We start from the raw sequence: 27,857 nt of genomic DNA on the forward strand, positions 1-27,857 counted from the left end.
TCTGATGTTTCTGATAAAGAAGGCTCTAAGTCCTGGTTACCTGCTCCCAAGAAGAGAAGTTTGGATTCTTCCGCCGACGAAGGTCCTTCTAACTCCTCTCTATCCCACTTGTTATTGGATACCTTTGATCCTGACTTTATTGTGAATCCATGCTCCACAGAGCATGCAAGACTGCTGCCTACTTCCAGAGCAGACTTAGCAAGTCTTTTCCTAAGGTAGTTCAAAACCACCTTTGCTCCAGGTTTCCCCAACCTTTATTAGCAGGCAAGGTGGCTTTGACTCCTGCCAATGACCCTAAACTGTCCACCTTTCTAGGTTAATTTATAAAAGACCCCAAGAAAAGGATTGATTATTCATTTAAAGCTTGCCAGGACAAGCTCTTGGATATTTCTTGTCCTTCGGAAAAAATCTTAGACATGGCTTTCCTGGCAAAAGACCAAGGTACTCCTATCAATCCTGACATGCTAGCTGGTTGGGCCCAACAAGCAGTTTGTTTTTTAGGCAACATTAATTGCACTTTGTTCTCTAAATGCTGTCGATCTATCCTCCTTCATATCGACCCTAAACTCTGTGATTTGGCTACAAGTTAGGCCGGTCCCTTGGCCATAGGGTCTCCTTTTTTGTTACCTTTTTGTGAATTAGGTGGCAAAATTTGTGAATATGTTCACTTCTCTGGATAAAGCGCAAGCAGCATTAAAAAAAGGTATTCTAATTCCACCTTTTTACCCGGGTTGGTCGAGGCGGCTCCACCAGCCGCTTTCAATATCCAGACTACTCATTTCGAGGGAAGCACAAACAACGCTTTCTTGGATGGAATGATGTGCAGAGGGGAGCCCACATCTACCCTACCCGAGCAGGGGTTTATGGAACCAGATATCACTGTGGGAACATCCGTGGAGCCCTGTCTGGTACCTCTTTCGAAGGAGAATCTTCCCCTTTCTTCCCAAGTACAGTTAGGGGTCAGGATTCGCTATTTTCTTCACAGCTGGGCATCCATTACCCACGATGCGTGGGTTCTCCAGACTATTCAGGGTTTTCACCTGGAGTTTTACCAGACCCCAGTACAACAGGTAATTTCTTATCAACTCCATTTTCAATTTCATAAGAGTAAGCTCATAGGCCAGGAATTGTCTTCCTTTTTGCTGAAACGAGTCATAGCAGTAAGAAATCTTCATCCCTAGGGGTTTCTCAGCAACATCTTCCTCGTAGGCATAAAGACGGAGGTTTTGTTCTTGTTATCAACGTCAAGGAGTTCAACTCATGGATCCTTTACAGACATTTCATAATTAAAGGGATTCATTTGTTAAGATATTTGCTGAGACAAGGTGACTACATGATCCGTTTGGACCTGAAGGATCCCTATATAACAGTTCTCATCTTTCCACAACATTTTTGTTTCTTCCAGTTTGAATGGCGAAATCTTACATACAAATTCTTAGCAACACCATTTGGACACTCGTCAGCACCTTGGTGCTTCACCAAGCTCCTCAAACCAGTGGTGGAGTACTTGACAGCGAGAGTGGGATCCAGTTGATTGTGTACCTAGATGACTTCCTCTTAATGTCTCAAGATCTTGATTTGCTCAAGCAGCAGTTGAGTCTCACCATTGATCTCTTACAATCTCTGGAATTTGGCATCAACTACGAGAAGTCTGATCTTCTCCCAGCTCAACAAATTACCTTCGTGGAATTTGCCATGAATTCTGTGTCAGCCACCCTGGCCCTTCCTTCCCAAAAAAATATGAACAATCAAAAAGGAAATTCCCAAATCTCTGTCACAATCCACAAACACATTTTGTTGGTTAGCACGTCTGCTGGGCCTTCTGGCATTGTCCATCCAAGCCAATTTCCTGGGCACACTTCATTACCAGGCTGTGAAGCATCTGAAGATTTCTCATTTACACAACTACATGTCTTATGCAGATCAGGTGGCTCTCACTCCAGAAGTGCGGCACAAGCTACTGTGGTGGGTAGACCACGTTGTACGCTTGGATTGGGAAGGCCATTTTTGGTCTCGTTACAGATATGGTGGTGGAATCCATTACGAGACGTTGGGGTTGGGGCGCTCTCTCCGCGGACATTCCAACAGGGGATGCTCATCTAAAGAAAAACTCTCTTTACACATCAACTGTCTAGAGCTTCTAGCGAGTTCCTGTACGATTCGTTCTTTTTTGCCCCAACATATCTATTGCTGTGTTCTGTTAACAATGGACAATGTGTCTGAAGTCCAGGCTCCTTGCAGAAATAGGTAGACTTTTGCCATTATTGCCTGCACAATCAGATTTCAGTCACAGTGGGTACTCAGAATCTGGTAGCCAACTGGAAATCGTGGCTCCTCATAGATGCCAGCGAATGAAAGTTGGATTAGGACTTGTTTTATAAACTGTTGCAGAGATGGGGTAAATGCCAGATGGACCTGTTTGCATCCCCCCTAGCATTCCAGTTACCATCCTTCTTCAGTTGAAGACCGGAATCATTGGCTCTGGGACGGATGCATTGTTGCGGAATTGGAGTGGACTGAACTTAACTACTATGCCTTTCCCCCCTTCTCCATGTTATTGAGAATGTCCCTTCAGATCAGGCATCAGATTACAGAGGTGATTCTGATTATACCCCTTTGGGAAATCCAGAGTTGGTTTCCGATTCTGTTGGAACTCTCTTGTGAGTGCCCTATCCTACTTCCTTGTTTTTAAACTCTCCTGATGGTCCCTCTCGGGTGCCAACATCCATTAGTCATGACTCAGCAATTGCGACTAGAGGCTTGGAGACTTTCCGGAGATGCAGGAAAATGCCAGGACTTTCAGAACAGGCTCGCAACGTCATTGACAAAGCCTGGTCATATTCCACACATAAACTCTATCAAGCAGAATGAACATGATGATCTGGCTGGTGCGTGGAATGGGGTTCAGATCCCGTTACAGCAGATATGATTCATGTCGCCAAATCTTTTTTTTGGCTTACCTTGCCTCAGACGGCCTTTCTTACTGTACCATTAATACTTACAGATCGGCCATTCCTGCAGGTCACCTTATTGTTGCCAATAAACCAGTGGGGGATAACCAAGTGGTGTCCAAGCTACTCAGAGAAGTACTTTTTTCCGTACCTCCTCTAACCAAAATATTCCTCTCTTTGGGATGTCTCCATCATCCTTCAATTTCTTCAGTCTTGACTGCCAACTGCCTTTTAACCAGGAGACAACTCTCTATGAAATTAACGTTCTTATTGTGTCTTGTCTCTTGCAAACAGTTCTGATGCTTGATCTCGCAAGTAGCTCTTTCATCCCTGGGGGTGTTTCATTGCTGATATTCGAATGCACTAAGTCTGCAATAATAAAAATTGTATTTCCAGCTATTCCAGCAGACAGAAAGCTCCTTTAAAAAACTCCCCTGATGGTGAACTATGAATCTCTTTGTTACAGCCCCATGGTCCGGTGTCTTGCCCTACTTTATCACTCAGGCACTGATTATGACCTAGCAGTCAGAACACCTTGCCGCAGCATTAGTATTTGGGAGAACACCGCCAAGCCGGTGGTATCCTGACCACCATATTATGAATACATCACTGAGCTGGCGGTGTTGTGTCGGCGGTGTCATGGCAGCATGCTTTGGCTCTTTGAAAGACCTAAAGTATATACTGCCGCCATGGCAGCACCACTTGAACGTCAGTGCACTGTGTACCATGCATCATGTAGTGCATGGCACACAGTCTATGCACGACAGTGCAAGCGGAGGGGGGGCACAACATGTGCCCCCGTGCACAACCCCCATGGGCAAATACACCCTTGGGACCTGTTTGGGTCCCCTTTCCTGCCGTTCCACCAACCTTTCATGGTGGGGTAACCCCCCATGAAAAGGTCAGTGGAAAGGCAGGTTGTGATCAGCACGGCGGTGGTGGAATCAGCATGGCGGTGCTGGCATCAGCACTGCCGCCATTGATCACCGCTTTCCCGACCGCCATTCTGTCGGGATCCAGGATCCTGGCGGTGGCAGTGGTCTTGCATCAGGCTTGTGGTTGTCCGACCGCCATCCTCATAATCATGCGTTTGGACCACCCAGGAGGCAACAGTCAGACCGCCACCATGGGTACGGCTGTCTTGGGACTGCCGTACTTGTAATCAGGCTCTATGTGAACATGGCTTCTTTCCAAAGTGGGAATTGATACTTCGATTTTTGGTGCTCCCTCTCTCTGGGGAGCCATGACATTCAAGTCTTTTGCAGTGGGGGATCAGTAGGGAGAGATTATCTGCATGGCGCATTGGACGTCGGATTCCATGCTCAAAGAATGTTTATCATAAGCAAGTAAGTAATCCTTTTTCTATGATGGTTGATAAGCTTTAAACTTGTATATTCTGAAGCCTCCAGTCCTGACATAGAATTGAAATTTTATAAGATTTGTGAACAGGAATGTTTAATTCTATTAAGGACACACTGTTTTATGGATTTCTTCTGAATTGTTATTAATACTGATATCGCTGCTCTTGTTATTCTGAAAAGAATGTAACGTTATCCATCCACATGAATAGCAGATAATAAGGTTTGTTGTTTTGAGTTTCAGATCAAAAGCAAGATGGATGTTGAGATTTTTGATTCCCAAGACAAGGCTTCCTCGCAGCAGAAGAGGCAGAGTTAAGGATATTGCTCTATTAACTGTTCAATAAAAATAATTATTATACAGTCACGGAATTGCTGATTGGATGTTGGACAGTCTCTATGGAATGCTTGGTTAATTTGGATCTCTGGGATTTGTCGTTATTTGCATACATCTCTTTTTTTTAATTCTGTTTGCATAACTATTCATGGCTGCTGTTGTAAATAAAGCAAAGAAGACAATGCATAACCTTCGCCTTTATGTCCTTAGTAGAATTGCAAAGTCATATTCACAAATGCTATGAAATTGTTTATAACTGCAAAACAAACCCATTTCTAATAAAATTACCATAACCGCATATGGCAGAGGAAAATACCTTTCATCTGGACAGGTCAAAGTCATCGGTGATGTTGCCTGTTTAGCGTTCAATTGAAGCGCCATCTTGAATTTCCAATGTATACCCTCGTGGATCTAGCCATAAAGCGTTATCGGTATTAAAAAAGAGAGGAAGGACTACATTTGCACATCAACAATCGCAGTCTTAGATGCCATCTTCATATTAAGACCAAAATATGTGAATAGGCGTTCATATTCCTGAGCGTCAACACTTTATGGCAATAACTGAGTGCTTGCTAGTAAATGAATTCTGGTTTACCTCTGATAAGACATGAAACAGCATCAGAAAAATGGACAGCATGCAACCATCAGGAATTAATGACAGGATAGAATTATCCTGTTTTCTTTGACCAGTAAATGAGGAGAGGGATATTGCACTCCTGCATGAACATGACACACTATCATCCCAATTCAAAATGGCTGAACTTGTAATACTACCTTGTAATTATATTCTCGATTGGTTTTCCATGAAAATATTGTTTATATAGGGTTCCAAAATCATTTTATATTACTGTGCTTGATATACGCTAGTTAAAATTTATGTTTTCATTATGAAACGATTTCTGAATATTTGAGTGTTTATAAGGTGTAATGTTACCGTTGACAATCACCGATGCGATTATAAAGTATCTAGGAAGCTTAGCAGTGTCAAACAAATGTTTATTAAATTGTTTATTAAATCGTTTTTGCACTGATCGGGACCAACCACGGTACCGCGATTGGACCAATCAGTTAGCAAATAAATAGTGAGGTTACGCCGAGGTTTACAAACCTGATTTTGATTGGAAGACTGAGACGCGGGAGACTTTTTCACACGGAAGTAAGTGCTCAATGCGGAACACTATCAGAGTACCGCTACGAGATTACTGTTGTAGTAACCTGGGAAGTCTTTTACGATTAAAATAGGCTCACAAGCTGGTTTCATTATGTGCAACTAAACGCTGTCAGAAAAACATTGTAAAACACGAAGGATTTGAGCGCACTGTCTTATAACAAACACTGCATGAGCACCAGATTATCAATAGTGGCTTTATCACCGCCGTAGAAAACATGAGCAACAGCACTTGTTTTTTTCAACTAAAATCGTTATATCGCAGGTGACCTTTACAATTTGATTTTTGTTTGAGAGTGATACCGTTGGAACCAATTTGATCTAGATAGTTTAGTATTACATTATGATGGGAACTGAGGTGAATTAGGAATGCATGATAATTAGACTGTTGTGACACAGTTTACTCAACAGACAGTGATGCAATTACAATAGATGTTAAAAAAAAATTTATTAATTTGTTTTATGTCAAAAAATGGCTGAGTAGCTCAAAATATTTCTTTGTCTTTTCCATTTATAGACCCATGAGGAAGGGTCATTTTTTGACCCGAAATGCTTTGGGTTGTTGTGAAAATGTAATATATTGACGTCTCAGCAAAGAAGGAATTTGTGAAAAACAAAGAACGTCAGTAAGAATGAAATAAAATACAATGGATTTTGAATCAGATTGAAACTTTGTAAGAATCTTAATTGAAAGTATTGAACTGGAAGTAGACCTGATAGGTCTAAGTATATTTGTGCGCGCCTCCAACCTGGAAGTGGAAACCCCATTTTCTCCTAATTTACTTATTCAGAGACAGTGTTTCGAGACAAAACACTGGGAGGAAGCAGAACACAATAATAGTGGACAAAACCAACATAAATATAGTTCACACGAGTGCCAGATGGATTATTAGAAAAAGCATCCAATACCCAGCATGCCCATGAGTAGTTTAGCTTCCAAAGGGTTCAATTCAGGGGAACAGGTGTCGCGTGGAATTTGGGGGTAGAGCGTGTGTCGTATCTAGAGATATTTGTGAAATTGTGAGGAGGTGAGTGCAAAAGTGCCTTGAAAGGAACACATGTGGGCCCCAGACCATATGTAGCCCACTTGCATTATGCCATTGAGGTCCCATTCCTCAAATCCCTGCAATGGTGCCACCTCCCACTTGCCTTTCTACACAAAAAAAATCCTGCCTATAACACAGGCATGGTGCCTGCGTTGGCGCTAGGCTGCCAAAATGGACGCCAGCGCAAGAGGAAATGACAGGAATGCAGCGTATTTGATAAATACGGGGCATTCCTGCCCTTTTCCTGTAATGCAGGGCTGCGCAGCAAGGTGACTTGCTGCACTGCCCTGCGCCACAAATTTTATAAATATTACCCAAAGTGCCTGTGCCTTGCACTTGCCAATGTTTTGTTCCCCAGACTAATTTTAAATCAATTGTGTCCTTCCAATAGTTATAGCCTTTTAGGGCCAGTTGAGAAATAAATGAATCCGAATGAACAAATTTTGTTTGGGTGAGCATATATTTCTTTGCCTGTGTAGGGGTACGTTTAAAATAAAAAGAGACTGTATCTAAAAGATTATGTCCCGAAAAATATCCAAACATGGCTATATATGTTTTGGAGCTACCCACTGGGGGAGTTGGTCAATGTTTTCATTGTGTGTAATTGAAATCTGTGTGTGGAATGCTAGCTCTGTGTAAATAATGATGTGCATAGTGATGGACACAAACATTTCTCCATAATTATTAGGATTACGATACAAATTTTCATTTTCAAAAACAGTATAAAATTCAAGCTCTGAGAGCATTGAGGTAACTATTTTTACTTCCCAGTCATTAGAGACATGTCCAGGGGAAATCACATCACCCATTGTGATCTTAAACACGTAAGGTATCTGCAGTGTCTGTGGAGGAACAAAAATATCATTAGTACCTTATCTCACACAATTCTATCAAGTAATGGGAAAGCAGAAATGTTCACAAGGGACAGTTACCTTCGCACTTTGTATGAAGATGAATGCGGTTTCAGCACCTCAACTATCAGTTCTGCAGTAGAGCGTTCTGGGAGATAATGTCTATTTATTAGGAAGAAGAAAACAGTCAAAAATCCAATCCAAAGAAGCAGAAAAGGTAATGAGATGTGAAGAACTTCAATTTTCGATCACGATCGTATCGACCCGCCATTTTGTGGCCTGCTGCCATTTTGTGTTGCCATCACTCAGGCAGCACGGCGAACAAAGTCTATTCTGCTTTTTCTGTAGCCTGGTGTCGAAATACGCCCTCGGCCTCTATTTGCAAAGCTGGTGTTAGAACTAGCCGAGTACACTAATCTCAGTCTGGCTTTTCTAATCCCTGTCTCAACTATCTGTTGGCTCACACTATTCTTTCCCGACCTTATCTTATCGACTGGCCTTCACTGTCTCCTGCTAGCATTCTCTCGTTTCACGACTGTCCTCCAACACACACAAACGTATCTCGCCACCTGCAAGTTAGTTATGAATCTGTTAATGTACTAGCTTGAGGGTGGGATGACAAACACAGTTGGAGGAGAGGTCTCTTCGAGTTATCTGACACTTCTGTTTTCAAACCTTTCTTATTGGTTCCACCTTGTTTTCCAACTTTCCTTATTGGCTCTTTTTTGTATGCTGTGGGAGGGCATTTTATTAATAATTGTGTCATTGTATGGTATTTAACTTGATGCGCCACAGAGTGAAGTGGCAGTCTCCTGAGAACCTACTTTGTGTACTTCTAGGATAACTGTACTAGCTGCAGCTAAATAAATCTGATCTTCTAACGCCGACAGAGTGTCCCGTGTCTCTGTGTAGTGAAGCAGGAGAACTCCGGAGACTTTGGGCGTACCCTGCGCCGCCAGGCCCAAAAGGTTCTGGTTCTTCAACTGGCGCCCAACGTTGGGCGGCTTCAGTGGTACCGGTTCTGCTCGAAGGTTGTGAGGAACCCTGCAAGAAAATTCCGGAGGGTTCGCGAGCCACACTAAGCGACCCCTGTATGTCGAAAGTGGTCCGAAGGTCTTTTGCAGTGCGGTTACTCCTTCCTGACGGCTACTGACGACCGCTGCCCTGACTGCCACTCTGCTTTGGCCCTTCCTTTGATGATGTATGGTAAGGCGAGATGATAGACGGGCCTCTTTTGGTGGAAGAAGACGTCCTTAGTTAAGTATCTTCGTGGGTCGCGCCCACAAGTTTGTTCTTTGATGTTCTTTGATTAATTTCTTTGGTTTCTTAGATTTATCCTTTGCAAAAGATAAAGCCGAGGGTAAGTGCATTTGTGCTGCGTAAACTGAGTTTTACTCCCTTGAAGTTTGTGAACAGTCCGGAGACATCTCGAGATGCCTGGTCTGACTAAGTTTGGAAGAATTTGTTGTCTTGGTTGTAATAGGGATTCCCGACTTGAGGACTCTTGTCCGATTCCTTCGGTTGGAACGCCCACACATGAGCTCTATTCGAAACATGGTATCGGCCCCATTGCCTTTAACGAGATATGGACCCGATACACGAAGAAAGATGGTGTTCTCAAATGGCCAGAAAATGGTAGTTTTGATCCCGATGTGCTAGATAATTTGGGAGCAGTTTTATTAAAAAAAAAAAAAGCCCGGCCGTCAATGTTTGACTCTTTCCGCCTTTGGCGTAAGGAAGCCAAATGAAAGAAATTAAACAAGCAAAACGAGATAGGAAAGCACAGGGTATGACAATTATGCAGGCTGCCCAACAGTTCAAAGACGATGAAATTGATAATACAACTGAAATTTCAGAAAGACAACATCGTATGGCGATAGATAAATGCTATCCGGTGTTGCCTGTTTCTCCTTCTAATAATAAGAAAGATATAGAAGAAGATCCCCTAATGTCCCACTTATTAAGGTTGCCTCTGCCCTATGCGCAAAGTGCCAATGTACCTCAGCCGTTACAGCCTGTTCAGCCGCCAGTGGTACTTCCGCCTGTTCCAGCTCTTCTGCATTTGCTACCTCCAGTATCACCGCCCTTGCCAGTTTTACCGATAGTCTTAACCTCTTTGCCTTCATCTCCTGATCTTAGCTCGCCTTTGCCTTCTGCTCCTCCTGCAGATATCCATTCTTCTCCTGTCAGTTCTCCTAATACTCTGTCTCCAATTCTTATGTCTAATTCTCCGTCTGTGCGTAAGCGTCTCACAGACTCTGTCACCAGTATTCTATCTCCTTTCTTTGAAGCTTTAAATATGTCTCCGGCTTTTGTTAGAAGACAATCCCGTAGTCAGTTCCCAGATTTTGAGGAACGAGAGAAGTTAGACTCTCTAGCACGAAAATGGATCAAGAAGGGTCCACAATACAGTGTGCTTGATATTATGCCTACCTTTTTGCAATGGAATGCGCCTACGCAAAGATATGTTTTCAATGTAATGTGCGACATTCTCATTAAAGAAAGGTAAGATGTGAGTTCGAGTCCGATCTCACAAGATCTGTTAAATGTTCAGACTGATTTTGAAAAAGGACTTATTGTGGGTTCTAAGGTTGAGGAAGCTGTAAGGACGCTTATCTCTTATAGATCCTGTTGGAAGGCGAACCCCGAGAAGTCGGCGAGACCACTCAGGGGGGGGCCCCCACGCTGTACGAAGTAGCCGAGCGCTGCAGAGAAGCCTCCTGGGAGATCCTTCTCCTATTATGTACTAGCACAGTAACACCACCACACAGGACTCAAGGAGGTTGTCTCAAGACGAGCAATTCTTTATCAGCACTTAACGGTTACGGGATCAATATTTACATGAAAAGGGATTCAGGGATCCACAAAAGTCTCAGTGTCTCTTTAGAAGGGAAGGGGTAGCGGGACAGTCTTTGGCAGGAGCTTGGTACGAGGGTACCTGGGGCCCAGTTCTTATCCTCAAGCTGGAGGGCCTCCGTAACTCGGAGGGGTCGAGCCGCGACGGCGTCAGCAGGGCTCTGGCGTTCAGTTCGTGGAGAGCCGCGACCAGGTCAGCGGGGCTCTCAAGATGGTTTCTGCTCAGCTCGAGCCGCGACGTCGTCAGCAGGGCTCCGAGGGAGGTTTCAGCGAGGTTGGGCCGCGACAGCGTCAGCAGGGCCCCGATGTTCCGGGGGGCTTCAAGGTTTCAGCAAGAAGGAGCCGCGACGCAGTCTGCAGGGCTCGTGGTGGTTTCAAGCAAGAGTTCTTCTCCGTAAGGTCGGCCGCGATTCAATCAGCAGGGCTCTCGACTCCGGGATACAACTGCCGGTCTGTTGCGGGCTCGCCCCAGATATAGGCCTGGAGCCCTTTGAAGTCCAGACCCTTGCGCCCGGAGGGGCGGAGAGGCCGGGTTGGGAGCGGCCAGACGCCCAGCAGGAGAGGCGCCGGGCCCAGGAGAGATGGAGGCCGATCGCACCTCGGTGTGTGGGGACGGTTGGAGGTCCCATCGATACCGCCCTCCGCCAGGGCGATGAGGTGTTCACGTGATACCCCCTGGCCAGCTCTTGGTGCCTCAATGTCTGGGCCTCGCTGGGGCCGAGTCCGGGTTGAGCGGAGTCAGGTGGACTGGTGTGCAGGGTCACGTGGCAGGCAACAAAATGGTGGAGCCCCGAGGTGTATGCGACCTCGTGCGGCTCGAACGGGTGGCCCGTGGAGGCCAGGGCGGGGAACGGGCCCAACCCCAGGGAAGTCAGGACCACGCCACGAGGCCGGGTCCAACAGATCCTTATTGTTTTCTCAGATTTTCCTTGATTCCGATCCGTCGGTTAAACTGACGTCGAAAAACTATCCTATGAGAGAGGTTCCTCCAGTATGGAAAGAAGAGGTTGCGGGAGTAGGTGGTAATGCACCTATCCCTGCTCATATCCAACGTATATGGGTACATGTCCCTTGGAAGAGTTCTGAAGTTTTGGCCCTTAAGCAGACTCTACCAGATCCTCGTAAAAACCCTGCAGGTTACTATAAAGAATTATCGCAGACAGTTGACGCTTGTATTATGAACCTAGCAGATATTGACATGCTAATGGGAAATGTAGTCCCACAGACAATATGGGCTAAAATTCGTAGAGAGGATCACGCGCAGGAACTAGGTGCTACTTGGAATGTTATAACTGATACAGATAGAGACCAAGTGGGTGGCGCAAAGCCTGACGCTCTGATCTCGGAACTCCCTGGTAGGATCATTACGTTAATGAAAACTATGATGCCTGCATTGAGAGTTAACTGGGATAAACTAGCAGCATGTAAACAAAAGAAAGATGAAAGTGTCTCTGACTTCTTTACTCGTTTCGAGGAGACATTTATCGATCAAAGTGGTCAAGACATGGCTACGGAGGGTGGACAGCGATTATTCGTGGACACATTTGTATTCAATTTGCTTCCCGAGCTGTCACACAAATTAAAAGATTCAGAAAGTTCATGGGCTGTTTCTTCTTCTGCTCAGATATTGGCTACTGCGCAATATTATGAGAATAGAGATAAGGAAGAAAAAGAAAAGCAAGAGAAAAAGACGAAAGATTTAAAGACGAAGGTTCTCTTGCAACAAGCCTATCCACCACGTTATGCTCAGCCTCAAATTCAGCAGCCCCCGCAGTTTCAGAGGTTGTATCAAAAACCTGAGCCATACAATCCGCGACCTTTGTTAGGTCCCAATCAATGTGCCTATTGTAGAGAGGAAGGTCATTTTAAGAATAGTTGTCCGGTTTTATTGCAGCGCAATGGAGCGTTATCTGCTCCACGAGGTCGTGCTGGCCTCCAGTCAGCAAACAGAGGTAGAGGTCGGGGTATGTTGACTCAAGAACAGTGTGCCCTTCCTTCTCCCAATTCCACGAACTACTTTGATCAGCAAACTGTGAGATCTACTCAGTATTACAATGAAGACCATTATGTCGAAGGCGAGAATGAGAGTCTTCATGCCAACTAGGACAGCCATGGACAAAGTAAGGGAGTTGTGCCAATCCCAGTAGATTAAAATGGACCTTATGTTAACGTCACTAACAATGGGTGTTTCAGAGCCATTTCTTCTGGATACTGGAGCAATGAGAAGTTCTATCATTCATTCTAAACTCCCTGGGGCACCTTTGTCTGGCTTAACGAATGTCTCCGTAGGATTTTCTGGCGCCCCTGTTCGCAATCCAGTTTCTTGCCCTTTGCCTATTTCAGTTAGTCCTTATGATTTGGAAGCTCCACTTCTGTTAACGAATGCTTGCGGTGAAAATCTGTTGGGTCTAGACCTATTGAAAAGAATGCATGCTACAATATATTGTTCTCCTTCTGGTGTACATCTTACTTTAGGACAGAAATTGGTCTCCCCAATGTATTTGTCCAAAGATCAGTTTCCACCTGAATTACTTTCTCTTCCAACAGCACTTTGGGTCACGGGTCCGAACGATGTGGGTTGTCTTGAGATTCCGCCTTATGTTGTCACTCTCAAGCCCAATGTTGAATTACCACGTATCCCACAGTATAGAATTTCTGCTGAAGGTGAGAAAGCGCTTTTGCGAATCATTCATGACTTGATTCAGAAGGGTGTAGTTGAAGAAACAAGAGGTAACACATGCAATAGTCCTATTCTTCCTGTTCTTAAACGCACTGATCCTTCTCAGCCTCCTGTGTACCGTTTCGTAATTGATCTACGAGAAGTAAACAAAATTGTGATCCCACAATATCCTGTTGTTCCAGATATCACTGCTTTGTTGACAATGATACCTTCCACAGCGACTTGGTTTTCCGTTATCGATCTAAAGAATGCCTTCTTCAGTATTCCCATTGCAGAAGAGAGTAGGGACATTTTTGGCTTCTCTCTTGGAGGCCGAAGCTTCCGGTTTAAGTGTGCACCCCAAGGCTATTGTGAGAGTCCCTCCATTTACAGCCAAGCTTTAAAATGTCATCTTGATACTTTTCATTTGCCGTCTGGTGCTGCTCTTATTCAATATATGGACGACTTGTTAGTCGCCGCTAATTCAGAAGATATCTGCAAAGATGTCACTGTTGCATTGTTACGCCACTTGTTTAAACTGAATCACAAGGTTTCACCTTCTAAACTACAATATGTTTGTCGAGAGGTTACCTACTTGGGTCATCTCCTATCAAAGGAGGGACGACGATTGACACCAGAACGAATTCAGGCGATTGCGCGAATGTCTGTACCATCCACACAAAGGGAAGTACGTGCCTTTCTGGGTATTACTTCCTATTGCAGACAGTGGATCCCTAACTTCTCTCTAATAGCCAAACCTTTGTTGGCACTCACTTTAAAAGATACGCCTCAGCCCCTTCCATGGACTGATGAGTGCCAAAAGAGTTTCACTGACTTACGTACTGCTCTGTGTTCTGCTCCTGTACTAGGCACCCCAGATTACACTAAGCCTTTTACGCTCTATGTTCACGAGAGAGAAGGTTGTGCATTGTCAGTTTTAGCGCAACAATTTGGAGACAAACAGCGACCATGTGCCTATTTTTCAGCTACGTTAGATACCGTAGCTAAAGCACTGCCCAGTTGTCTCAAAGCGACAGCAGCAGCAGCAATTTCTATTCGGTAGTCTGCTGGAGTGGTGTTGGATAACACTCTCATTGTCATGGTGCCACATGCAGTGGATACTTTACTAAACAGAACGAAAACACAGCATCTTCCGAGTGCTCGTTTAACTGGTTACGAGCTGACGCTATTGGCTAGTCACATACACATCAAACGATGTAATACCCTAAATCCAGCTACCTTGTTGCCCCTTCCAAATGAAGAAAGTGTTGAGGATCAGCATGATTGTTTCTTCCGTACTGAGGAAGAGACAAAAGGAAGAATTGACCTGAGAGACACACCGCTAGAGAATCCGGATGGAACTCTATGGGTAGATGGTTCTTGTTTTAAAATGCTTAATGGAGATACAGTTTCAGCCTATGCTGTAACTACCTTACATACGATTGTGAAAACTGCACGCATTAGACATAATTCAGCGCAAGCAGCAGAATTGATAGCATTGACAAGAGCTTGTGTATTATCGAAAGGGAAAAGAGTGAACGTATACACTGACAGCCAATACGCTTTTGGTGTAGCGTTCAATTTCGGGCTTCTCTGGAGGGAAAGGGGTTTTCTCACTTCACATGGCACCAAAATACAACATAGTCAGTTAGTGACTGATCTCCTCGAATCACTTGCCTTACCCACCCAAATAGCGATAGTGAAATGTAGCGCACACAAAAAGATTACGGATGATGTTGGTCGAGGAAATGCGTTTGCAGACGAAATAGCAAAGAAGACAGCGAGAGATTCAACGAGTCGAATGTATGTGGCAGGTCCTGCGAATTGGGTCAGAGAGAGAGGAATGTATGAGAATACAGTGGAAAGTGTAAAAGCGATTCAGAAAGAGGCTTCAGAGAGGGAGATGAGCAAGTGGAAAGAAAGTACGGGAATGTTAGATGAGATGGGTTGTTGGGTGGAATTATCTGAACATCAACGTTGGCTGTTACCAGATGCCTATGTTCTCCCAGTGGTTACTATGGCACATGGTCCAGCCCACTTAAGTGCAAAAGGCATTTGTAAACTTCTGGCTCCAGTGTGGCAGAATGAGAATATCCCAAAATGTGCAGACAATGTAGTAAAGCACTGTATTGTTTGTTTAATGTACAATCCGGGAAAGGGAACCCCAACTCCAGCAGGTCACTTTGCTCCTCCGACATATCCATTTGAGGTGTTGCAAATCGATTACATTCATATGGAGCGATGCAACAACCTCAAATATGTTCTGGTGGTAGTATGCGCCTTTTCAAGGTGGATAGAAGCATATCCTCTAAAAGATAACACAGCCTTATCCACAGCTAAAATTCTACTGAAAGAATTCTTCCCCAGATTTGGTTTGCCGCGCATTGTCTGGAGTGACAATGGGAGCGAATTTGTTGGCCAAGTCATGCAGAAAGTTTGTGCAGGTCTTGGTATCAAGCAAAAGTTCCACACGGCAAATTACCAACAGTCAGAGGGATTAGTAGAATGTTACAACGGAACCTTGAAGTTAAAGTTAGCAAAGGTTCAAGCAAGTACAGGACTCAATTGACCCGATGCTTTGCCGTACACTCTCGTTTGGGACTTAGCCCATACGAAGTGGTGTTTGGCCGTCCGGCTAACGTATGGGGAATCCCTCGCCCTAAGAAATACTCAGACTTGCCATATCCAATGTTGATTGACTATCTGCATGACCTTACGACTAAATTGCGTGTTCTTCATCAACAGGTTCAGAGTGCTCTGCCGGAGGCTTCCACAGACCCAGGTCACTCCATCCGACCAGGTGACTGGGTATGTGTGAAGAATTTCCAGAGGTCCAGCAATTTGGAGCCCAGATGGCGGGAGCCCCGAATGGTCTTGCTGACCACGAGAACAGCAGTTAAAGTCGAAGGAAAGAAAAATTGGATTCACGGTGTGCATTGCAAGAAAGTGCCTTTGCCTTTGCCTTTTGATCAGTGGGTTCGCAGTGGTATCGGTGACTGTGAAAGTGAAAGAACTCCACGATTCGTGCCTTTTAGTGATGCACACCTGAATGGGACACTGTCTGAGAAAGAGGACGACGACATTTTACAGGAAGCAATTCCTTCACATCGTCGCTTGGATACGACTGAACCACGAACATTGTTTCAAGATCAGAATTATCCGGGGAAAGAACGATATAGTTTAAGGCCCAGACCAAAGAACATTTAAGACTCTTCTCCCTTGTGTGGTATTCTGTCCCGGTTGCAGGGTCATGGTAGGAGTCTAAGTCACGACCTGAGTAGTGACAATAGGTCTGCAGGATCTTCAGTGTCATAGGACGGTAGAGCATCGTGACTTCAGTGATTGAGGAAGATTGCCGTGAGCATCCATTAGTAAGATGGAAACTACACTAGGTAATAAAGAAAGAAAAGATGAAATGAAGAAAGCATCCTGTAAAATAATGTACAGTCGTTTCAGCATAACTTTATGTGTTATTATATCATTGTGTATTGTTTTGGCGTTTATTAGTTGGATAATTTATGCTTTGCAGCCAAAAGATGCCTCCCCTTCTTCTTCTTCTTTGTCTTCTTCTACTGTCTCTCCACACCTCTTTCATACTCTTCCTTCACATGAACTCGTCAGAAGAACCGAATACTATAACAATTCCTTTATCCAACTATTACATCAGCACCAATTAGTGGTTAATACAACTGATTGTTGGGTGTGTGGTCTTATGCCACATACCACAGAGAAAGGAATGCCATATCTAGTTCTTCCTTTTTCTTATGAGGGTTCTGCTTGGGCTTACTTCGTCATTTTCTCCAATGCTTATCAAAGCAAATTCAGACGATCTGTTAGTTCACAAATTAATTATCCGGATTTTAGTCATAGTTCTTTGATTAAGGGTATGGTAGTTATGGCTAAAATCATGGAAAACAGTAAAATCTCCATTGACGAAAGAAAAGCATACACTAATTGGAACGTCACCCAATATATGTCTAGTCTTAATAGTAAAGTTGGAAAAGGAAAGTCCTCGCCGATTTGAACTATACCACATCAGGGCAACCTCTGCTTACAGATAAATGATCGCTCACAAAGGAATAACTGCTCCTATACGTACGTTTATTCCTCTCAGAACTCGCCTCCTCTAGTGCCGTCTCAAGGCACCTATTTCATCTGCTATAATAGAGCTTATACTTGGTTACCAACGGGTTTCTCTGGTACTTGTTATATAGCCTTTCTACTTCCCCCTACTTACACTGCTTCCGCAAATCATCACCGAACCCGATACGGCAGAGGGATTATTGATTCAAAGGACACCGCAGGACAAGAGGGAGGAGATTTCCTTAAAGGATTTCTTCCCTTCTGGGGTCCAATGGCTAACAGCAGAAATATAAGGCAATTGGTCCGTGTCGTAGAGACTACAATAGACATCACTGTAGGAGCCTTAAGTAACATCACGGCAGAACTACAGGCGGATCGTCTTATGACCTTACAAAATCGAGTTGCCTTAGACTTTGTTCTTGCCGATCGTGGTGGAGTATGCAAATTGATCGGGTCAAGTTGCTGTATTTTCATACCTAATGACGCTCCGACAGTATACCAAGCTATCTCCAAGCTGCACATAATCTCCGAGTCTATTCATCAGGACGAAGGAGATTGGTCTTTAACGGAATGGTTTTGGGGACTACTGTCTAAATGGGGTTGGAAAGCATTGACGTTTCTTGGTATAATCTTGACCATTATTTTCTCCTGTTGCCTTTGTATGCACTGTGGTCCCGCTATCTGTGATCTCTGTGCTACTGTGTGCATCCCGAAACCCAAACCACAAGTAACAGAAAACATAAGAATGATGTTACAGCAACAGCTCGATGACCTCATGGCTATTGACGTGGACTCAGATTAACATGAGTCTATCTTGCCTGAGTACTGGCAAAAGGAGGGTCTGAGGAACTTCGATTTTCGATCACGATCGTATCGACCCGCCATTTTGTGGCCCGCCGCCATTTTTTGTTGCCATCACTCAGGCAGCACGGCAAACAAAGTCTATTCTGCTTTTTCTGTAGCCTGGTGTCGAAATACGCCCTTGGCCTCTATTTGCAAAGCTGGTGTTAGAACTAGCCGAGTACACTAATCCCTGTCTGGCTTTTCTAATCCCTGTCTCAACTATCTGTTGGCTCACACTATTCTTTCCTGACCTTATTTTATCGACTGGCCTTCACTGTCTCCTGCTAGCATTCTCTCGTTTCACGACTGTCCTCCAACACACACAAACGTATCTCGCCACCTGCAAGTTAGTTATGAATCTGTTAATGTATTAGCTTGAGGGTGGGATCACAAACACAGTTGGAGGAGAGGTCTCTTCGAGTTATCTGACACTTCTGTTTTCAAACCTTTCTTATTGGTTCCACCTTGTTTTCCAACTTTCCTTATTGGCTCTTTTTTGTATGCTGTGGGAGGGCATTTTATTAATAATTGTGTCATTGTATGGTATTTAACTTGATGCGCCACAGAGTGAAGTGGCAGTCTCCTGAGAACCTACTTTGTGTACTTCTAGGATAACTGTACTAGCTGCAGCTAAATAAATCTGATCTTCTAACGCCGACAGAGTGTCCCGTGTCTCTGTGTAGCGAAGCAGGAGACTTTGGGCGTACCCTGTGCCGCCAGGCCCAAAAGGTTCTGGTTCTTCAGATGGCAACCCAAATTGAAAGCCAATGAGGGATCAGATAAGTGTGTTTCAGCCAAAAAAGAAAATCAAGTACGCCATGTAGTGTAGTGTTATAAGAATCAGAAGAAAAGTAACAAACATCGACAAAGTAACCAGAAGCAGTTTGTTGGAAAACAGGGGCTGTAGTTGGCTGCAGAGAACTCCAAAGTTGGTTCATCATAAACAATTCTGTTGTTAGAAGTCACAGAAGCAAGCTGTATACTCACTTCCGATGTATGGCTTGTATTAGCAGTAACTGGAATCAACAATAGTTCATTCTCTGCCCTCCCCAGCAGGAGAGAAACAACATTGATGTTGCTTAAAACTTGTAGAGGAAGTTCCTATAGGATAGTGAGAGCGGTCAAGAAACTACCATGGAGTCCTCGTGGCTTACAGTGTAGGACTGGCCACATGATGAAAATTTACTTGCCCAATGGAGACAAGTAATTTGTCTTTACAACCAGCAAGTGGACGCAAAATCACTGTTCTTGTACCTTGAATGCTGAGGTCTGGCACTGGTGCACAGTATGATGTGCTAAATTCCTTCTTCACTGCAATCTACTCTCAAAATACACCCCCAACTTTTGGAATCCAGCTGGAAGGTGCTGGTTGCTCCTTCACTCCATCAATGGGACACTTTTTAGAAAGGTCATTAAACGGCTCTTCCCTGAAGTGTTGTAATTCCTCTAAGACAGCAAAAAGTTCATTTATGTCAAAAGGTGTATCTACCACCACTGCCTCAGGACTGCCAAGACCTGGAACGTAGATCTGAATACCAAACAAGACCTCGTATGTGGTCCAGCCACCCAGAGATTGTCTTGGAATATTATTTAATGCTCTCTGGACGCTATACAAGTGATGGATCCAACTACAAGCTGAACCTAATACTCTAGCTATTAAGTATTTCTTTAAGTCAATGCTTGTCCTCTCCACTATCGAATTTCCCTCAGGATGATATGCTGACGAATAATGCACAGCCACACCCAGAGTTCCGATAGTATCCATGTCAGCCTTAGAGGCAAAAGCAGGGCCCTGGTCCAAATATAATGCAGCTACAGCATATTTCCCAATGAATACTTGCAAATCTTTAATAACAGTGCGAGTGGCAGTCGATCATTTTGACCAGAACCATAGGAAACTGGAGCAAGAATCTACAGTAACTAGAGAAAGAATTTAAACTCACCATCCAAAATTAGAGGACCGTGATAATCCAGGCACACACATTGAAGCCGTTTGTTTGAAACTAAGGGGGGGTTTCTGCGGTGGGCATGCAACGGTGGAGCTTTTTATTTGTTGGCAAATGTCACAACTAAGGCCATACTGCTTTGTCTGTTTGTACAGACCATGCCACCAATAGCACTTCTGTAGTAAAGATATTGTGGCTGCCTCACCAGCATGGGCAGATGCTACAACCTCATGGGCAGCTATGATTAATTCTAGCCTGTGGGTCTTGTGTTGGAATCACTCGATCACCCACCCCAGAGATGGTAGCAATAATAATATTTTGGGCACTTAAATGGTAAGAATATTATGCTGGAAATTATTTAGGTAAAGGGGTGTTATTGTCTGAAGCATTAACGGCAGCCATGAAAATGTCATCTACCCTCATATCAGAACGAATAATCGCAGCTACCGTAGCAGTCTCAACTGCAGATTTGGCTACTTCATTAGCCAATGAATTCCATACAACGTGTATTCCAACACTGTTAGAAATGGGGTTTCGTATTGGCTAGGGTATGCAACTAGGCCAGGCAGAACCCACCACTCTAGTCAGGGCAAGGGAGTTACACACATAAGATAACCCCTGCTTACCCCCTTGGTAGCTTGGCAGCGCAGTCAGGCTTATCCCAGAGGCATTATGTAAATCGTTTGCGCAACGCACACACACATCTGTGTCACACTAGCACACCACAAAAGAGACTCCACACAAGGTTATATAATAATATCCTTTGTATTGCACATAAAACACATTAGAACATAATCACATAAATCAATGTGGCACTTGCTATGACGGCACGTAGATCCTTAAATCACTTTGCCAACCTGGCAATTGTCATAAAATCACAAGGTAGTGCAATCAAGTAAATGCTTGCAAATTACACATGTCACAAAACACCATCACTGCCCGTTTATACATGTCCTGAAAATGTATTTGTTTTCTTGTCTGTATGAGGCCTGGCCACACCATACATCTCTCCACCAGAGCATTTAAATAAAGCTGTTTAGGGAATAAAACAATACACAGGGCCGTTTCTAGGTGTTTTGCCACCCTAGGCGAGAATTGAAAAATGCCACCCCCTCCCTTTTACTACTATCACTCTCTCCCCATGTCATCCAGGGCAGAAGAATTAATGCATTAGATATAAAAGAACTAGTATTCAACATTAAACAATAAAACACATCAAACAGTAAATAACTAAATAAGCACTGTTCATGACATTTTATTTCGTTTTTAAATTTCTTTCTTCTAACTTCAATGGTGTTTTCTAAGGCCATTGCACTCTATGCCACAACACTGCACTCCACGTCAGTGCCACTCTAATGTATTCTGAACCACACTACATCACCCTCCTCTATGCCACTGTACTCTATGACACTCCACTTTACTGTATGCCACGCCACTTCACTCACTATATTCTGCTCCACTCCACGCCACTCTAGTCTACTGCATTTGACTCAACTCAACTCTATGCCACGCCACACCACTCAACCCTACTCTATGCCACGCCATTCTACATCACTCCACTCCACGTCATTCCATTCCACTCTACTCAACTCCACGCCACACCACTCTATGCCCCTCCTTTCCATTCCACGCTGCTGCACAACATGGCTAAAAGACACTGGCAAAGCCAATAGCTCTTGCGCAGGTGAAACATATTGGCTTTGAAAATGCTTGTTTAGTTGAGAGGGCAAATATAAAAGGATTCCCCACCTCCCATTTATGTATGCTAGAAGTCATTTACATAATGCATATTGTTCCATTAGTGTGGCCTCAAGCGCAAAGTAACGCTTGCCAAAATACAAATCGTTTGCTATGCGTAAAAAATGACAAAAAAAGAGAACCTTGATAGTTCTAGCCTTCTACCAACCCACCAGCTAAGGATAGTCCAGTGTTTTCAATGCCTGCTGCTAGGGCGCTTACATAACTAGAATGTACTAGCAATAGATCATTTAGAGCCTATTCAGACTATAAGCCGTTCTGGGCAGCTAACTTATGTAACACATAACTGTGGTAATCAAAATAAAAACCCATGAGCCAGTGCGCCTCTAAACTGCAGGTCCTTGGCTGTAGGCGCTTTATAATGACATCATCATCGCTATGCTTCACTGCACATGATGCGCATGTGGGCGCACACGTATTACTGATGGTGCAATTTCAAAGAGAGGCGCTGATTTTCTTTGTGCGTAAAAGGAAACAAGCCTTTTCACTGCACTTAAAATTCTGAGCAGCGCAGTCCCTTCTCCCACCCACTCCCCACCACCAACACCGCAGGGTCGAGGTCAAAGAAAGCAGAATTATCCGTCGCTTTGATGGGAGCAGTACATTTTTCATTACAATCTTTCTCCCGGGGATTAGCATTTAATTATTTGTGCTTTACAGAAGTCTCCATCTGGGAGGTAGTGTGGTGCATGGCACGACGAGGGCTCTCCATGGGCCTGGTGACAGAGGGCACCAGCGCGCGCGCAGGGGCAGCTTCAGGGCACAGTTAGTGGGTTGCGGCACATGGATGACCTATGCAGAGGGTTCTACGGAGGCCTGGTGGCAGAGGCCTCCTCATTACCTGGGCACATAGGGAAGAATTCCACAACCCAAGACCTTGTTCTTGTACTATTATCTTGCTTGCTTTGACTACTTCAACAAGTGTTGACTAAGTGATGACATACTTTACTGTACCTTGTATTCTTTGCCGCCTTCCTCTTCAGATTCCCCAGTGTAACGTTTATGATTTTGGGGTTCCCAGCACACTGGACATACACTTGTCTTCTTTATTTGACAGTGGCCTTCACAAAAACTCATCTGCGGCCTGCCGAGGCCTCCATCCTGATCTGCCAAAAGGCCTGCACGACGGCTGAGAGCTCCTTGTTGGGCCTGCTCCTCTGGCCAAACCACCTTGGGCACAAGATGGTTAAATCCTGCTGCTTCATGTAACGGGTGAGGCATGAGAGGCAGTAGGTGTGCCCTCACTTTATGGTCACCGGATCTGTGAAGTACTCAACCAAGCAAATGATGCAGGAAGCGTCGTCACCGAGAGCAGCATCTGGGTCGGGGAAGTACCCAGTGGCAGTGCAGAGGGAGGCCGAGGGCTGCTGGACGCCGGGGGCCGTTGGTGCGCTAGCGGCCATGGCGGCCTCTCCCATCCCGGTGTGTGGACTATGATGTCCGCGCTCGGGCTTTCTCTCATTATTTGTGGAGAGGAGAGTGCCTGCTAGGCAGGACACTTGTATGCGCTGGCCCTCGGAGGCAGCAACAAAACAAGCCGTACCCAAGTCCGTTGGGTTACACGGTGATCTGACCAGTGGAACGGGTTTCTACAAGCATAATGTGGTACAAATGTCGGGGACACAAGCTCAAGGGCCTGTGAGCAGAAGACCTGCGCTAAGCACGGGCGCGCGCACAGAGGCAGCTTCAGTGCAAAGAAAGTAAATATTTATTAAGTCAATTTTTTCCCCCTTTTGCCGCCCTAGCCATTTTGCCGCCCTAGGTGGCCGCCTAGTGTTGCCTAATGGTACAAACAGCCCTGACAATACATATACCACCATCAGGGCCTGAAATGTGAAAGAAACTTATGACAGCGATCCTGTGCTTGTCTTAAATGTTACGCGGTATGCTACACAGGGATACCGGGCACATCAGCATATGTGCCCCTACGACTGAGATTATGGTACTCCCAGTGATGTTTCTCCCAAAGCCAGACAGTTGCAAATTGGGGGCCGTCCCTGGCTCGACCCCGCAAGGTCACCAGCGAACCAGTGCCCCCCAATAGGCACACAAGGGGGAAGGGGGGACATCCACAGCACGGAGAGCAATCAAGCAGGAAGACAAGGAAGCATCACCCAGCTACCGGCAAAGCTGGTCTACCCAGCAGGGGGAATACACCTGTGCCACTACTCAGAGAGGGCGTTGCCCGCAACCTGACTTACTCTCTGCTTTCACGGTGCTTGTGGAGCAGTGCCCGCATCCCGGGGTAGCTGCTCCAGTATCCACGGCAGGGAGGGGTGGGGACGGCTTTTCTCACCAGACCCACCTGCTGCACAACATCAGCGGAACTCCACCGCTCTCGGTCTTGGTTCTTCCTCCTTCTTTTGGCTTCCTCTGCAGCTTCCGCATACAGGCCTCAGTGCCAAGCTGCTTCCACTGTGGACACTAGGAAATCCTCTGCTCTTCACACCGGTACGGCACCAGGAATTCCAAAATAAGGCAGAGCCCCGGGACAGTGCTCAGAAACTAAAGTGCTCCCCAAGCCGCAACCGTGGCATGTTCCTTTGTGGCAGGGAAAGTGCTCCTCACGCACTTTCTGGACATGCCACGTTGCAGGGTTAACACACTCCAAAATTCTGTGCTTTCCACACACTGATTGCAGGGACTAGGAGCCTCACAGCACTCCTTGGAGATCACTGGGGCCACAACAGCAGGATGCAGGCAGTCGAGCTAACACAAGTTCCCTCAGAGCAAAGTGTAAGTCCTTATTCAAGCCCAACAGGCAGCACTCCATAGTCATCAAGTCCCAAGGTGATTCCTCCTGGTAGTCCTCTGGTAGCAGGCAGAGCCAGCAGCATCTGGTTGCAAGTCCCACGCAGTATCTAAAATCATGGGGTCATATCCTCTGTACTTTTAGTCCAAAAGTATTTTTTTCTGGGGGCATTTCAAACAACTTTCAGAAGTGCTCAACATCCCCATTGAATCCCAAGCCCTGGCTTCAGACACACTACTGGGGGGAGGAGACAGCATTGTGAATGTCAGGCACAGCTCTATTCAGGTGCAGGTGCAACTCCTCCCACCACTCAGTCACCCAGGAAAGGAAGGACACACCTCAACCCCCCTTGTGACTGTCTAGAGTGAATGCACATCCCCTTCTCTTGCCAGTCTAAACCAGACGTTGAATACACAACCAGGCACGGCACAAAGAGTCATAAGCACACAGAAATGCCCACTTCTAAAAGTGGCATTTCTAAAATAGTAATAACAAATCTGCTTTCACCAATAAGCAGGATTTATTGTTACTATTCCAAACATACCAAACATGGCCAGGCTATCCCTTTCATATCAGAAATTACCACTGAAGTACATATCATGGAATTCCCAATGCAAACCTATGAGAGGGCAGCCTCACAGCAGTGAGAAACCAAATAGGCTGACATTTGAAAGTGGTGAGGCGTAAACTTTGGGCATGACTTTTATATAGCGAGTGACGTGAACAGGTTTAATGGACAAACCTGGGATCCAGGGGGGGTCCCTCTCCTGAGAAAGAACTGAAAAAAAGATTGCCAAATGGTACATGTCAAAGCAAATGAATATAGAGATAAAGCAAGGCTTATAAAGCAGTGGGAAAGTATAGTCTTGAAATATTAAACACATTAAAAACTGCCCCATATCTTACTGCATTATTATGTTGAGCAGTTAATGTAATGTGTACATTGTACAGCGTGACAACTTTTGCACTTTAAAATGTGTGCTTGCCCACTGTCTTGCACTGCATGTAGCATTAACTTTGGAAAAAAATGCTCTAACCACCAGGGTTCGGGAGCACCCACAGCTGCTGGCTGCAACCAGTCATATAGAAATATGTGCAGACAGGTCTTTAAGTGGGATAAAACAAAGTAGGGGCTAACTATAAAGGAATATGTCAAATACATTTCTGTGATTCCCATAGTGTGCCAACCAATCAGTATTTTGGTTAACTGGTTTCTCTCTGAGGTGTAATTCTGTCCAAATAAATGACATAACAACTGATCTACACCTAAAACATTTCACTACGATTGGCTTTGTCAATGGGTGTTAGCTGTTTAAAATAAATGAGTAACAACAATGATTTGTTATAAATAATTAACATTGGAAATGTTTCAATTCTGAAATAGTGAGTCTGTGAATTAAATAGCATTGAGGCCTGTGGAAGGAGTTTTGGCCTTCAGTTATGTGTGATATGTATCCTCTTTTTCTCTGCATATCTTGTCGATATGCACATCTTCAATCACCTTGCTTTCCTCTTTAACATTCTCTTTTCACTCTTCCCTGAATGCACTTCCTTGCAACACTGTCAATTCAGTGCCCCCAAGCATACACTGCACTTCCCCAAATGTAAGCACTTTATTTTCTCTTGCCTTTGCCTTGCAAATATTTTGACATCTGTGTTCCCCTTTACACACACATCCACAGAATTTCAGTTGCAAATGGAATACACAAACATTGTTCTGTGTGCTCTGCAGAGAGGCCAACCCACTGCCATACACTTTGTTTGGCTTCAGCCTTAGCGCCTGCATGCCCAATCAAAGCCCCTCATAAACACCTGGCATAGCTCAAGCCTCAAAGTATGCACAGAATAAAATACAGATAAACAAAAACATTATAAAATAGCTAACTCTTGGGGAATGCAAGATGAGAAATAAGAGAGGAACTAAATCACTGAAATGTATTGCCTCAATGTTTTTAACATTCATTGTTTGCAAGTCAATCTATGTTTTTGGCATCAGTGTTAACTTACGGGCACATATTAGAGAACTGTCCACTGTAAGCACATATTTCTCGCCTTGCTTGACTCGGATATTTGTATCAACTGCGCAAGGGAACAAGAACGAATTCTGCTCGTTATTTGGACCCATTTCACGGAGAAACAAATGCTGCAGCTCCACTTCTAACGGGGCCAGCTACGTGCTGTCAGGGCCTGGGGTCTCACAGTCGGAGAAGTTAGCGTGATGAAGGGTCTTAGCACAATATACATAGCTTTAGCTTGCAAACACTCACAATTACCGAGAACAAGGCACCGGATCAGGCTTGCTTGCATCCACTCTCATGTATGACGATAGGGAGGGATCTACGCCTTTGAATGACATACGTCTGAAGTCATGCAGGGATGAAGTCTCCGATGCCCGAAACCATGACTCTAATTGTGTCACTGGCCTACAGAGGGCATGCAACCATAGACCCAATGGCAATGAAGGTCTTTAAAACAGAAAGCCCTGTGTCTTGCATCACAGTTCCAAAAGTTGATTTACTGCCTGGCTTCCGTCTCCTGCTTCAGAGCAAGGCGAGGCAGGCAGCCTGAAACACGCAGCCCAGACCAGACTTAAATACATCGATTTTCTTAGAGATCGTATCTCTAAATAAATAAATAAATCTATTTAATATGTCATGTAAATATGTAGGAATTTTCAGAGGGGCACAGCCCCACAGCCCTAATGGAGAACCCGCCCCTGCTTTGTAACAGCCTCTAAGGCTGGGATGGGAGTAACGACAATTAGGCGTTTCCCTTGAGCCAGTGGTCTTTCCTTAATGACAGCCATCTGTACTGCAGTTATTATTTTTTTAGTGGCTGCATAGCGCATTTCAGCATTAGAATACAAATATGATTTATATGCAATCGGCACTGTGTCACCCTCATTGAATGTGACATATGCAAAGCCAATGGCACCCACAATTATATGGATGATCAAGTTAGGTTTGTTGGCATGTGTGTAGGTGTCTTAATGCAATCATGTCAGTCTGTAATTATCTGATTATTTGTGTGTGTGCTGATGTCCAGTGTGTACTGCAAAAAGCAGTGTGGATTAAATCGTATAAACGTTTTATGCGTTGTGCATAATCTGGTATGTATGTTCTGCCAAAATTGAAGAACCCTAACAAGTATTGTAATATTTTAATTGAGTTTGATGGTTGTAAAAGAGCACATTTATCCAGGAAGTGTGGCGGCAGGCTCCTGCCTTTACTTAATAGCTCATATCCTAAA

At 44.6% G+C, this 27,857-nt stretch overlaps 1 pseudogene; it reads right to left on the bottom strand.

Moving 5' to 3' along the window:
- Positions 1-7,451: 7,451 nt before the first annotated feature.
- LOC146829441 (uncharacterized) lies at positions 7,452-26,733 on the bottom strand (annotated as a pseudogene).
- Between the last annotated feature and the right edge of the window lie 1,124 nt (positions 26,734-27,857).

Source organism: Triturus cristatus, chromosome 5_2 (assembly GCF_964204655.1).
Source record: "Triturus cristatus chromosome 5_2, aTriCri1.1, whole genome shotgun sequence".
Lineage (NCBI taxonomy): Eukaryota > Metazoa > Chordata > Amphibia > Caudata > Salamandridae > Triturus > Triturus cristatus.